This window comes from Microcebus murinus, chromosome 10 (genome assembly GCF_040939455.1).
Source record: "Microcebus murinus isolate Inina chromosome 10, M.murinus_Inina_mat1.0, whole genome shotgun sequence".
NCBI classification, from domain to species: domain Eukaryota; kingdom Metazoa; phylum Chordata; class Mammalia; order Primates; family Cheirogaleidae; genus Microcebus; species Microcebus murinus.
This window is the reverse complement of record NC_134113.1, coordinates 77,035,554-77,049,994: the sequence shown is the minus strand read 5'-3', so window position 1 is coordinate 77,049,994 and position 14,441 is coordinate 77,035,554. Positions and strand designations below refer to the sequence as shown.

At 41.4% G+C, this 14,441-nt stretch overlaps 1 protein-coding gene across 3 annotated transcripts in view; it reads left to right on the top strand.

Moving 5' to 3' along the window:
* The first annotated feature begins 877 nt into the window (after positions 1–877).
* The window catches only part of STK38L (serine/threonine kinase 38 like), a 74,401-nt gene continuing 60,837 nt past the window's right edge, over positions 878–14,441 (top strand). For 2 of the 3 annotated variants that reach the window (XM_076007547.1, XM_076007546.1), the window contains exon 1: positions 895–989. The gene's annotated coding sequence lies outside the window, so the exon portion shown is untranslated. Of the gene's footprint in view, positions 990–14,441 lie in introns of all 3 variants that reach the window. The other variant, XM_012739519.3, reaches the window with a different exon arrangement.

Here is a 14,441-nt window from a genome sequence, read left to right as displayed (position 1 = left end):
ACCAGCCTCATATATTGTCTTACTAGTCTAAAAGCTTAGGGTATTTTACAAAACCTATAATATTCAGACTGAGGATAAATTTGTCAATAATAATGGGGAATGATTCTCTTATGTAGCTTGCTCAAAGGCCAGTCTTATCCTCAAATGCAAATTACATCATCTTCCCAAAGCCATCCCTTCTGAGTCATCCTACAGGGAGGTGATTTTCCACATAATTCTCAGATCCTAATGATAAAGATGCTGAGTACTGTCAGTTATTTTACATTTTCTAAGAAAACCCAAACAAGTGTTTTGTGGCCTTTCCAAATCCTAGTTCCTCTCAAGTCTCTGGAGTCCAGTCATGGTGAAACGAAGAGTCAAGGAAGCTGGGTGGCTTCTAGTTCCCACGGCTACTGACTAAGCAACTTGATCAGGTCATCCGTCTTTGTTGACCACAGCTTCCTAATCTGCAGAATTGGTGGGTGCATGATTCTTTCTAAGCCCCCTTCCATTTCTAACATTCTTTGCATTGCATTGTGAAGTTAGTGAGGAAAACTGTGATGGCATTTAGGATGTGTGACTATTGTCGCAACACACTGGGCCATTCTCAAAGGAGGCCTGAACCAGTTTTGAGCAAAAAAGGGCAGTCAGGTGAGGCTGGTGAGAGAGGGAAAGGTTGTGACAGCCCAGCCAACTCCCTGAACCAGTCAGGACTTCACCAGGCGGAGGTGGGTGGGGCTGGGGCCGGGGCCCGGCGTTGACGACAGAAGGCCACTTCCGGCTGGGGTGCGTATGACGTCAGGGCGAGTCGGACCGGCCCAGCCACCGAGAAGCCGAGGAGGGAGGGCTCGCGAGAGTTCAGGGAGGCCGCCCCGAGATTCCGGCGCGGCCGCGGGTCCCACCTCCCGGGGGCGGGGCGAGGGCGGAGCGGGGAGAAGGGAGCGGACGGGCGCCAGGCCGGCTGCGGTCCGTGCGGAGGCTGAGCCGGCCGCGGGCGCGACCGGAGGCAGGTGAGTGCGCGGATGCGGCGCTCGGGCGGGGGGGCCCCGGCTCGCGGCACCAGCTCCAACTCTGCGGGCAGGAGCAGCGGGAGATCTTAGGCGTCTTTGGGTGTCCAGGGGAAGCTGGGCTAATTTCGGGGCTGGAAATGTCTCCGGCGGAGCTGCGGCGACGGCCTTGGCCCTCTAATTCCCCGGGGTACTACTGGCCCCGTGTGTCCGGAGAGGTAGCTTGGAGCCCGGGGAGGAATCTTTGTCCTTCCCTGCGCCTTTCCCCGTCCCCTCCTCGGCCCCGAGCACCCTGCCCCGGGTCCCTGCCTGGGCTCCATAAACAATAACAAACGTCGCGGTCCTCTCCCGGTGGCCCCTGCTCTCCTGTCCCGTGCCCTCCAGCCGATGTGACCGAGAGGGAGGATTCCAGGCATGGCTCTGCAATCGTGGGGGCTGTTTTGAGTACCATGCCTAAAAACTGATGCGTCAGATTGGCCAAACATTTCTCTGAGAGACACAGGAGAGCCTCCCAGCTCCCAGCAGCCACGGAGTGTTCAGAAGCAGCCCCAAAACCCGTCCCTACCCTCGGAACGGCGGACCCTTCCCTGCAGCATCCTTTTCTCCCACTCCTCCTCTTTTCACTTTCAGCGTCGGGGACATCCGAGTGGTGGGTTGGGACGGGAACGGGGAAGACTATACCCGATTCGGCAGGGTACGTTTCACCTTTAAAAAAAGTTGCCAGTTTGACAGCAAAACTTTATTTTCAAAACCAGTGGCCTCCCGTTTCACGGGTGCTACTTTTTTGTGTTTTGTGGAATCGCTTTTCGGGGTTGCGAGTTTGGGAGGGATGATATAAAAAGACATGGGAGGCAGCGGAGGGGGAGGGCTAGTGTTGCTGGAAGTGGTGGCTTGTCCAAAAGTGTGATGCTGTTGTTCCTTACTTGATAAAATGCAGAACCAACACTGTTGCCTGTTTCACTTAACTTGTGGTGAGTTTTGATGGAAGCCACTTACTTGGAAATGGCCTGAGTATTAGCTTTGTTACTGCTAAAGTCTGAAGAAACAACTTTTAAGTTATGCCTCTAGGTTTGTAAAAGGGGGACTCAGGAATGAGAGAGAACTTGCTTTTTTTGGTGTGTTGTGTGGGGGCGCAGGAGCTTAAATTTGACAGGTTTTTCTACTTTTAAGGTAGGGTCTATTGTTCTTAAGTGCAGTTCTGCTTACCCAGTGTAGATTTTTGAAAGTTCTTTGTCTTAGTCATATATGCATATAGAATACTGGAAACCTCTTTGAATTCTGGCCTTTCTCTCTAAGACTCAGGATATGTAAAACAATTAAGTTTATTATACTCTCTCTCCAGTGGCTCAGAGGTATTGTGTGTGAATTAACTAACCACTCCTGTGACTCTTTGAGGGGAGAGAAATTAGTCCAAAATATGATGTTAAATTATGACATTTTCGTAATTTCGTTGCATAGGTTCATCAGAGTACTTTTATTTGAGAACTCCTGATCTCAAAAGAAGTACAATGAATGAAAAAAATTTTTGATTTAACTTCACTTAGCTTTGTTTTCATCTTGTTAAGATGGCTGATAATGTGTCCCATTTGGTTGGGATGTGTTTAGAATAAGAAGCAAAGTTGGGTGTAGTTTTGGTACTTTTTTGAAAGGCCTTGCCACTGGGAATGAAACAATTAGGCTTAGAAAAAAACCACATTAATTAGGAGCAATTTTTCTCTACACTTTTGGTTTTGAGTTTGTTTTAAAATAAGTCAAAGAATAGAGACTAAGATTATTTGTGCAAAAAAATAAGTGTCCTAGGTAGTTTTTACTCTAAAAATTAAATTTCTAAAGGTAGGACACTGTAAGGACAGAGGAAAAATTGTACTTTCTAGAAAATGATAACAAATCAGTGGACTCAGTACAGCTATTTGTTTTCAGAAAAGTTTTGCTTTTTCAAAGTAAGGGCAGCATCATGTTAGTGAAGTTGGGTAACATACTTTAGAAAGTGCTTTTGCGGTGATCCGGGATAAGTTGGAGGCTTTTTTTTTTTTTTTTTTTTTCTTTTGGCACTTTTTTAAGAGGGAAAAAGAGGACACAAATCAAGCCAGAAAAAATTGCATCTCAATATTAACATTAAAATGATTTATTAAAATGATTTTATTTTACATAAATAGTGTAGGGTGAATCAAGCAAGCATATTGTCATCTAGCCTCCTTAGGATTGCATTATAATCAGCAGATGGGCATGTTATGATTAGGTTATACTCGACATGTGCAGAAATTATAATACTGTATTTTTATATTAAAAGCACTGTGGTCTTTTTGAATGAGATAATGAAAGCAAGGTTTTAAGACATTTAAAAATTAAAAAGATATCTTTGATCAGTAGCTAAAAAAACATTAAGTGAATCCTCCTTTTCTCCCCCCATTCTCCCCCTAAATTTTTGTCTAACTCCTAAGAGAATATTTAGCAAGATATGACCAGTACTTGGGTGCATTGGTTACATAAGCCTTCTGTCTCCAGGTACAGGTTTGCTAATTGACAGGGTATTATTGTTCAGAATCTTTAGAGGAAGGGAAGTGAAAAGCAACAATGTTTGCTGCCCTGTACACTCAGATGAACTCTGCTCTCTGTCCTCAAGGAGATGTAATCTAATGGGAGGGAAATATACTTGCCCAAATAACTATCATACAAAATGCATTTTATGAGGAAGCAAAGGTGGGAGGGATCAAATCCTCCTAGACCAATTAAGGAAGACTGGGTAGGAAAAGGCATTTGTGTAGATGGTTTGGGTGATCTAGTCATATGATAATGATGATAAGCAGACACTTTATACAATGCTGCCTGCTTGCTGCTAAACCCTACATGTACTGCTTATTTAGCTGGGTTTAATTCTCATAACAACTGCATGGAATAGGTATCTTTATTATCCCAATTTTGCAGCTGGAGTAATTGAGGTGCCAAGGTTAGATAGCTAGTCAGTGGTTGAAGCAGGATTTCATTGTGGACCTCCTGGCTTGTACCTGTATTGCTGTTCTTAAACACTATCCTTATTCTTCTCTCCCATTCATGTTGGTTTTTCTCAGGTCTATAGTTTCAAAGAATTGATTTGGGCAAATACATTTCTATGGCATCTAAATTTGGGGATCTGTTTTCTAGAAAGAGTTACAAAATAATGAAAACTGTGGTAAATAAGTTATTTTTGGCATGTTAGATATTTTAATTTATTTTTGTAAGATGTTTTTGGTGTGAATTCAATGTAACTATTGAGTGGGACTTTTGATAATTTAGCTTTATTACCTGTAAGTGCCCATAAGGATTTAGAAGTGGGCAGTTATATCTGTGTTAACTGCTTTGCCTAATGGAATGTTTGAATCGTTATTTATTTTGTCCTGTATTTTTTTTTTCTTTTTTCTTTTTTAAAGACAGAGTCTTTCTATGTTGCCCAGGCTAGACTTGAACTCCTGGGCTCCATCAGTCCTCCCACCTCAGCCTCTTGAGTAACTGGGAATACAAGCATGTTTCAGTGTGCCTGGCTTTGTCCTGTAATTTTTAAAACCACTTGGCACTGGGTATTTTTTGGATTGAATTATGAAGTTGGAATGTAGTTAATGATTGAATGTCAGTCCCAGCCCTTTTAGTTTCTATTTTCACAAGCAGCCATGCTTATAATGGCAGAAACAGTGTTTTGAATAGAGTGTTGTACATGTATAAAATGAGAGAAATTCCATCACTGATATTTTATGTTGGGGCAACTTTGAAAGTTCTTTGGGATTGTGAAATAAAAGATGCTATAGAAATTGACTGGGCCAGGTATAGGCCTACTCAGCACTGTAAATTATTGTTGAAAAAATGATCCAACTGATTTTATTTATTTATTTATTTATTTATTTATTTATTTATTTATTTATTTATTAACAGCCAGACAGCCCAGCTTCATGAAGCAACTGATTTTATTTATGAAGTTTCAGGTATAGTCCACATTATCTAAGAATTGGAGCCCCAGTAAATACAATTGGATTTAAAGGTTAGAAAAAAGTCTATCTAGGCAGAGGATACAGAAGGTGAGCATAGGTACTGCCTGCTCTTTCCTAACTGTCTAGAAAGATCTTTAGCTCTTTTGTCAGTGCCCTTGATTAAACCATACTCTAAGCAGAGCTCCAGAGTCATAGTCTCTGTGAGCAAATGTAATAAGTGTTCTTTCATTGACTAAGCGGGGTAGGTTCTCAAAAACCCCTATAGTAAGATAATTTATGGTTGATGAGCTTAAAGTCTAATGGGAAAAGTAGCAGAACTCAAGCCAGGATTTAAAGCACATATACTTACATTATTAAAAGAAGACAAAGATAGCAAAACAAATACAAACCAAAAAAAGGTTTTTTTAACAAATTAGTAATAGTGGTAGGCAAGCCATTTCCATTTACCATCCCTGATTGACAAAATCTTCAGGATCTTCAGCCCATAATTTCATGGAGATGCTCAAATATCAACTTTGCTTTGTTATATAAAATTTATAAGTTCCTCTAAATACAGGTTTGGTTTTGAAATTGTTCTTAGCAAAAAGGAATGTGAGTTGGTCCATCAAAGGGAGACCAGACAGACATACTCTTACCTCTTTGCTGATAGAAATCTTTTCCCACAATAGACCAGTTTTGTCTACATTAAAAATCCTCGGTGGCAAGTATCCTCCCTCTTAGATTATCTCTGCACAGATCTTAAGGAAGACCTTGGTGGTTACAGATCATATGGTGACCTGACCATTCACATTGAATATTGTATAAATTCAAACATGGCTCCAGCATTGGCAGTCGTCTGTGGGTTGTGATGGTAGCACTTGTACTATGCTTAGCTTTTAAATTTTTTTTTTTTTTTTTTTTTTGAGACAGAGTCTCACTTTTGTTGCCCTGGCTAGAGTGAGTGCCGTGGCGTCAGCCTAGCTCACAGCAACCTCAAACTCCTGGGCTCAAGCGATCCTCCTGCCTCAGCCTCCCAAGTAGCTGGGACTACAGGCATGCGCCACCATGCCCGGCTAATTTTTTGTATATATATATTTTTTAGTTGGTCAATTAATTTCTTTCTATTTTTAGTAGAGACAGGGTCTCGCTCAGGATGGTTTGGAACTCCCAACCTCGAGCAATCCGCCCGCCTCGGCCTCCCAGATTGCTAGGATTACAGGCGTGAGCCACCGCGCCCGGCCAGCTTTTAAATTCTTGAACAAGCTCTTTGCCTTCTCCTGAGTTAATACTAGTCCAGCTGGCAACCCAAATTGATGTTAATTTTCTGGCCACGTATATGGAAGGTTTCTTTTTTTCCCTGTCTTTTACTGATTCTCATTGATTTCACAGGTACAGACTTTTCACATAAATCTCTGATTCCATATGCACAGGTAGCAGTTATTTTATTTTTTTACCTTTTTAAATTATTTACTATCACTTCATGTGATCCAGGAGGGAATTTTATTCCTCTTTTTCCTACTTCTTAGAATACTTTTACTACTTTTGCAGTTTCTGAATAGGATCGAGTTAATAATGTTTAACACCTCAAATCAACTACAAATACAACACACTTCCCCAGAATAAAGAACAAGATAGCAGAAACTAAAATGACTGTGCATAATTGCTAATACCATCTATTTTTGGCATGCAGAGTTGCTGTGCCTTTGCTATGGAGTCTAGCTTTCGTTCTGTCTTTGAAAGTTTAGAAAATTGAGTTTGGGACATAGAAGCTTCTGTTCACATTAATAAGCACTTTTTTTTTTGGTCTGGTTCTCCCATTACTATTCTGCTTTTATGAATATATTAATAGTTATTGCTGTTCTGCTTTTATGACTTGGAGATTTTGACTACAGTTCTCTAGATTCCTCAGTAATCCTGGAGACACAGTAATTTATACTTTTAATATGAAAAATACTTTGTGTAATCTATATTTCTCAAACTTTGTCTCCCAATGGTAACATATAGATTTAGCCCTCTGAATTTCATCTTCCCCTCATATAGGTTCTTGGTTCCTTTTTTATTCCTGAATATCACCCATCAGGGTATAGGTCTAATAATTTTATCAACAGCAGTAACCATTTATCACTTACTATGTACCAGACATAGTGCCAGGTACTTTATTTATATTATCTCATTTAATACCCACAGTAACCCTATGAGTTATTATCTGTACCTACACATGAGGAAACTGGAGCTTAGAGAGGTGAAGTGACTTGCCCAGGGTCATATGGGTAGCTAGGAAGTGGTGGGGAGTTGGAAATTGATCCCTAAGACTCAGATTTGCTTTCTCTTATATTGCATTATTTTATTATACAACCTTCTTCTTTTCCCTTTAATATACTTCCCTCTTCTAGTCCCACCTGAGTTTTCTTTCTTCCCTTTCCTTCCCCCTTTTTTTGTAATTACTCTTTAGTAGTTATTTATAATTTTGCATGTCAAACATAAGTTCTCTTGGGAAAAGTATACAGAAATAATTCATGTATATTCAGATTTCCTATGGAGGGGGATTTGCTTTTAGTACTTATAATTCTTAGTTAAGTTGCTATCTACCTCATTCTACACTCAACTGCTTGCATTCTGACTGAAACAATTATGATGAAGGAAGGACATCATCTGGAGGGAAGACAGATAAGAAAAGTGAAATTAAATAATTGGGAATCCTAACAAGGGCTTGATGAGGTATCTTACAGTAGCACTGCTGTAGGAAATTGGATGTGAACCTTACAGAATGGATAAGCTGCAGGTACTATTCACTTCTGGAAAGTTGTGTTATTTGAGACATCAGAGAACTTATTTAATGATCTGTTTTTGAAATATTATTGTATATTGGTAACTTGTTATATCAAATTTAATTTTTACTAGTTGTGTTCATTTTTACTTAGGCATTTGCCCACTGACTTGCTCCCACTATAAAAGCACCATACCATGTTTGCCACCTCTGACTTTTCTGTATTTGTCAGCTGAGGCTGGTTGCCCTGTTTACAGTGCTACAGAGATGCCCTTTGTTGTGTTTTTGCAATAGAGATCTGTTTCATTTGGACATTTTCAAATCTGGTTGAGGATGTTCTCCATATGTTGACTCTTATCTAGCCAAACGGAATGGACTTTTTCTATTTTTGTGGCTAGAGTGGAAAAATTTAGTACTTCATTGCATATATTTGACCCATTGATGTTCTTAATACTGGCATAATGCTAAAGGACTCACAAACTCGTAATGTTTTAGTGAGGTTAATCATCGTAATTCAACATTTATCAACTATTTGCAAGGTTAGGTACCATGGAAAAATAGAGATGGATAAGATGTATTGCCCTTCCATTTAGAAAAGTTCAATCCAGTAAGAGGTATAATGTATGAGTATAAATAACTGTAATGCAAATAGAAGGTGATAAGCCCATAACAGGGCACTGTGAGAGCAGAGGAATGAGAGATTGCTTCTGGCTGGGGAGATTAGGAAAGCTTCCTATGTGAAGTGAAATATGAATTGACCATTTAAGAGTAAAGGACATACTAGGCAGAGGGATTAGCATAAATTGGGTGTATCTCTAAAGCACCTGATAAATTATATGTTAATTATCTAATTCTCTCTCTGCCCTATTGGATTTGAGCCCATTGAGCTCAGAGAATAGATGGTTTTCAGCTTTTCATTCTCTGCATCATCACCTGCTCCACTTGGTACATTTCATCAGAGTTGTACTTTAGAAAGATTCTAGTGGCAGTAGTGTGCATGGAATGGATTAAAGGGAAGAGAGACCAAAAATGGGAAAACCAATTAAGAGATTAATTTAAATATTCCAGGAGATAGATAGTGAAGTTCTAAACTAGGTGGGATTGGAAAGGAGAGACTTGGGTGGATGGGTGTTGCCCCTTCATGTTGAGACCCAGGGAGCTCTTTCTCTGCGAATTACATATGAGGTACATACAGTGTACGAGGAGATGAAGAGATGGGAAAACACGGTTCTCTCTCAGAGAGCAGGCAGGCAACCACAGGGCTCCATGCACTGGTATAGAAAGAACGGCAATTGGGTGTAGCTGCTATAATGAAAGAGCAATGAGAGGTGAACCTCAGGGAAAGGGGCACCTATTTGGGAGAGTGAGAAAAGCTTTCCAGGGAGGTGGGAGTATTTGGTGAAGGATGAGTAGGAGTTTTTCAGGCCAACAGGCTGCAGGAGGACATTATCACATAGTGATGTCAGGGACTGAAGCATGTTCAGAGTGCCACACGAACCTGGGTTGTTTTAGTGTTGGGACATGAGGCTGGGTAGGATCAATGAACTTTTTACTTGCTGTGCTTTCTGATGTTTATTTTATCCAGCTTGGCACTCTGAGCTTTCGAAAGGAAATGTTTCTGCTGCCTCTCAGAGCCCAGTGGAAGCTCCTCTGCTGCGGTGCCTCCCACTCCCAGGCTGCGAGTGTAGTGCCAGTGATAAGTTGTCTCCTGCTTCCACTTTGTGAAATTAAACAGAAAAAGTAATGATACCATCAGCTAGAGAGATAAAGAAAAATAAATCCACTAAAAATCTTTTCTTTGAGTGCCTAGAGCCACTTAGTGTTGTTGTATAAAGAGAATATTTCATCAGAGCATGCTTCAGGAGCATTTGATTGAGGAAGGAGGTTGTGGTAGGAATATCATCATTTACCTTTCCTGGAGAGTTTTATGGGACCCTTAAAAATTTCTCAATACCTAGTGTTGAAGTCCTTTTATTCTGGTTCTAGCCTTGATTTTTCCCTATCTTCTCTACTCTAACCCTTATTATATTTTAAAATAATAAAATTTAATGATTTAGCATGACTCTAAACTTCACATGGTGCATTGTCTATAGTCCAACCCCACTGTCCTTTTTTGGTCATTCAGAGTCCTGTAATCTACATCGGACTGCTAGAGTTAAAAAGCACTACAGGTTTCCTTTTCATGTAGGTTTACTTTCTACAGGGGTTATCTTTTCTGTCCAGTGGATGAGGCCACTAAAACAGAATATAGTTAAGTTGTTTTCTGAGGACAACCAGTTAATGATAGTCTCCAGTTAGAATTATATCCATTGTATTTCCAGGCCAAGGTTTGACAGCTGTGTTGGCTTTAGTGCCATTACCGGTAGTAGTAAAAGTTTATGGGGACTCCCAGGAGGAAAGAGAAAGGCAAGAAAAGGAAAAGGAAAAGCAGTTTTGCAGAGTGGTAGGAGAGGCATAGGGTGGGGGCAGGAGAAAAAAGTACATATGGTTAAAAGAGGTCAAGTACCTCTCACACCTGTTCCAGGTGCCACGTGGTGGGATCAGTGCCATATTTAAGGATTAAGTTGAACTGCCAGCAGTCCTGTCTAAAAATACACTGCGTGTATTGTTATGCCAAAAATGGCCATTTGTTTTAATCAACATTTCTGGCTCTAATGAAAAGAATTGTGTGTGTACCTGTGTCCCTTTATTTTTAGAATTGAGCAGAAAGGGAAACAGAAGCCAACATAATTTAAACATTAGTGAAAAATTATAGGCACATTTCTGCAATGTATTTAAAAGATTTAAGTTCTAAATCCATAGATTTTATGTATAGCCTCATTCAGGCAGAAGGTGGCAGAAAGTGAAGGGAAAAATAAGTAGGAGCGTGTGTTTGAGTTTTTAACAGTAGTAAAACTGCTTTCACCTAGTAATCAAGAATATAACTGGACCCACAGAAGGAAAAATAGGGTAGGAAGTTAGATCTAGAGCCTGTGCTTTCTTGTTCAAGAAAACCAAGTACTCTTTCAGAAAACACTATCAAGCAACCAAAAATTTCTTCTTTGGGATTAAAAAAAAAATGATTGGTCTGACAAAGCCAAAAAATGAAAATACGTATGAGTTTAGTTTTTTTGTAATGGTGGCAAAAAGTTATTTCTCAGATTGTAAGAACTGCTGTAGTGAGGTTTTTTATACATTTTTGGAGTTGAAAGATGCTGTAGAGGTCACCTAGACCAATTCTCTGCTGTGAATTCCCTCTACATCATCTCCAACAAGTGGATGTTTAGTCTTTGCCTAAAACTTTAAGTTCCTTGCCTAAAACTTTAAGTTCCTTGCCTAAAAACAAGGAACTTAAGAGGTCACAGTATAGCTAACTTTTGCTCCTCTCAGTGGTTAGTATTCTCCAGGCTTCTGCCCACAGCCGTTTTTCCCTCTTTCCCGGAGCACGCCGCAGGCCTGGGTGCTCTCATGCGCTCTGATACCTTCAGTGCCCACTGTGCCATGGTGGCTCCAAACCTGTGTGTCTTGCTCAGGCCTCTCTCCTGAGCTTGAGGCTTCATTGCCCATCTGTGTCCTAGTTATCACCACCGTGGCGTGTTCCGCAGATAACTCGGATCCAACAGCTTGCCCAGAGCTGACTTTATCTCCTTCATTCCCAGAGCCTTTCTCGTGCTCCTAAACCTCTCTCTTTTTTTTTTTTTTTTTTTTTTGAGACAGAGTCTCACTTTGTTGCCCAGGCTAGAGTGAGTGCCGTGGCATCAGCCTAGCTCACAGCAACCTCAGACTCCTGGGCTCAAGCAATCCTCCTGCCTCAGCCTCCCGAGTAGCTGGGACTACAGGCATGCGCCACCACGCCCGGCTAATTTTTTCTATATATATTTTAGTTGGCCAATTAATTTCTTTCTATTTATAGTAGAGACGGGGTCTCGCTCTTGCTCAGGCTGGTTTTGAACTCCTGACCTTGAGCAATCCGCCCACCTCGGCCAGAGTGCTAGGATTACAGGCGTGAGCCACCGCGCCCGGCCTCTAAACCTCTCTCAATGCATGACATTATTCTCTATTTGGTTGCCTAAGCCATGAGCCTGGAAGTCTCCCTTGACTCCTTGTTTATCACTCACGTCCAGTCATTGATGAAGGCCCCCTTACTGCCTCTTGAACTCTGTCTTTGCCCTTTCTCCAGTGCCAGAATGTTCCTTCAGGCACCAGACTGCTGAACCACCCATCCCTCCCTGCCACCAGTCTTGCCCTCTTTCAGTCCGTCTTCCATGTGGCTGCCACAAGGCTCTCCCAAAACAAATTTGATCACATAACTCCCACCTTTACAATTTCCAGTAATTTCTCATGGTCTCCTCCAGACTCTGTGGTGTGGCATGGGAATACCTTTGTGATGGAGTGCCTTTTTTAGCTTTCCAGCCTTATCTTCCATCACTCCCTCTGTTCACCTCTCTGACCTTACTGAACCACTAGCTTTCTTTTACCTCGGGTCCCACTCTACTTTATGGAATGCCTTTTCTTACCCTTTTTGGGTAATTCCTGTGCTTTTTTTTTTTTAGTATTCCGCTCAGGCATTTCCTCTTTCAGCAAGGCCTTCCTTGAGTTCTCACCCTCTGTCAGGGTTAGGTGCCTCTCTGTTGGCTCTCCTGCAGTGACTGGTACATATTTCTTTTGTAGCTTCTTTATTTTATTGATTGATTGATCGATTGATTGATTGAGACAGAGTCTTGCTTTGTTGCCCAGGCTAGAGTGAGTGCCATGGCATCAGCCTAGCTCACAGCAACCTCAAACTCCTGGGCTAAAGCAATCCTCCTGCCTCAGCCTCTCAAGTAGCTGGGACTCATGCGCCACCATGCCCGGCTAATTTCTTCTATATATATTAGTTGGCCAATTAATTTCTTTCTATTTATAGTAGAAATGGGGTCTGGGTCTTGCTCTTGCTCAGGCTGGTTTGGAACTCCTGACCTTGAGCAATCCGCCCGCCTCGGCCTCCCAGAGTGCTGGGATTACAGGCGTGAGCCACAGCGCCGGGCTGGCTCTTTTATTTTAGTATCTTAAACCACAATAATAGATAACACTGTTGAGCATTTACTATGTGCCAGGCGTAGAACAATGTTAAACAGAAAGTTCTTCCTTATGTAACTTTCCACTGGTTCTTATCACAGAATTAGAGACAATTTCATGTCACCACAGGAGTGATATTTGAAGATGGCTATGTTATATCTTATCTGTTTCAGGCTAAGCAGCTTCCTTTAATTTGTTAAAATAAAATCATGGATTCCACAACTTTTGCCCTCCTAGTCACTCCCATCTATATGTTTCATTTTGTTAGTTTTCTCACTTAAAATGTATGGTTCAGTCAATAGATTTGTGATAAAGAAAGGCAGGGCTTCTTAGATGGGTAGAACCTAGATACAGAGTGCCATTGTTTTTTTCTTTTCTTTTCTTTTTTTTTTTTTTGAGACAGAATCTCACTCTGTTGCCCAGGCTAGAGTGAGTGCCATGGCGTCAGCCTAGCTCACAGCAACCTCAAACTCCTGGGCTCAAGCAATCCTCCTGCCTCATCCTCCCTAGTAGCTGGGACTACAGGCATGCACCACCATGCCCGGCTAATTTTTTCTATATATTTTTAGTTGGCCAATTAATTTCTCTCTATTTTTTAGTAGAGATGGGGTCTCGCTCTTGCTCAGGCTGGTTTCGAACTCCTGACCTTGAGCGATCCTCCCGCCTCGGCCTCCCAGAGTGATAGGATTACAGGTGTGAGCCACCGTGCCTGTCCCTGTTGCCATTTTTAAGGTGTGGACCTAATTTTTTCAAGTTTGTAGCCGTGAATTTTTTTTCTTTGTGTCCAGAAGTCATCAGAATTATGAGAATTTACTTTTATTTAGAAAGTGACAGAGACTGACATAAAAAACAGAGTATTAATTAGTGAATTTATTAATGTAACTGTGAATAGAGTGGAAGCTTGCAATTTACTCAGCACACTGTCACCACTAGGGGAGAATCTGTGTGAAAGCCAGTCGTTCTAATCAAACAGATAATCTTAATGGGGAGTGTCACTAAGCCAGGATCACCCGGTGGAGCCTCTCTGGGAGGACGCACCTGCCCAGCGCTGCTCTGGATGCGGTCGGCATCCTTTCACCTCAGGCAGTGTTGGGGATACAGGCAAGGTCTTGCTTGTTAAACTCCTGCTAACCCCAAAACCCCAGATTAATGGGACCCCTTTCTGTTAACAATCTTTTCTTTAGCCACAAGAAAACTCAGTTGACAAGGTTTCTGCTTGCTTTCTTCATGTTCCAGTCCTGCCTCCCAGAAACTGTACCCTGCTCACTTTTGATTGGACCTGAGTATCCCTGGATGGTTTCAGTCACATATTTTCTTGGAATTATGTTGATGGCTAATTTCTGCCACTCCGTTTGATTCATCCTGGTGTTCCTCCCAGAGGATGACTTAATTTTCAAATTATGGGGGCATCTACTTTGCCCCTTCGTATGACGACAGGGCATTGCCAAGTCCTGAACACTTCTCTAGGTACGAGAAAACCAGCACATCACACAGTATGGCATTCATCTTCCTTGTTTCTGACCTTACATGTCTGTCAACTCAGCCTAAGATTAAGATTGTGTAAGTTTGGGGGGCAGCCATTTCATATTTTAAATTTATGGTGGACTTTTATTTAACAAAAATCTTTAGTTGTTCTTTATGTATGTAACAGTTTGTCACAGTATATACATAGCATTTGATTTTTTGGAGCCCAAGTATAATTCTTTACATTTT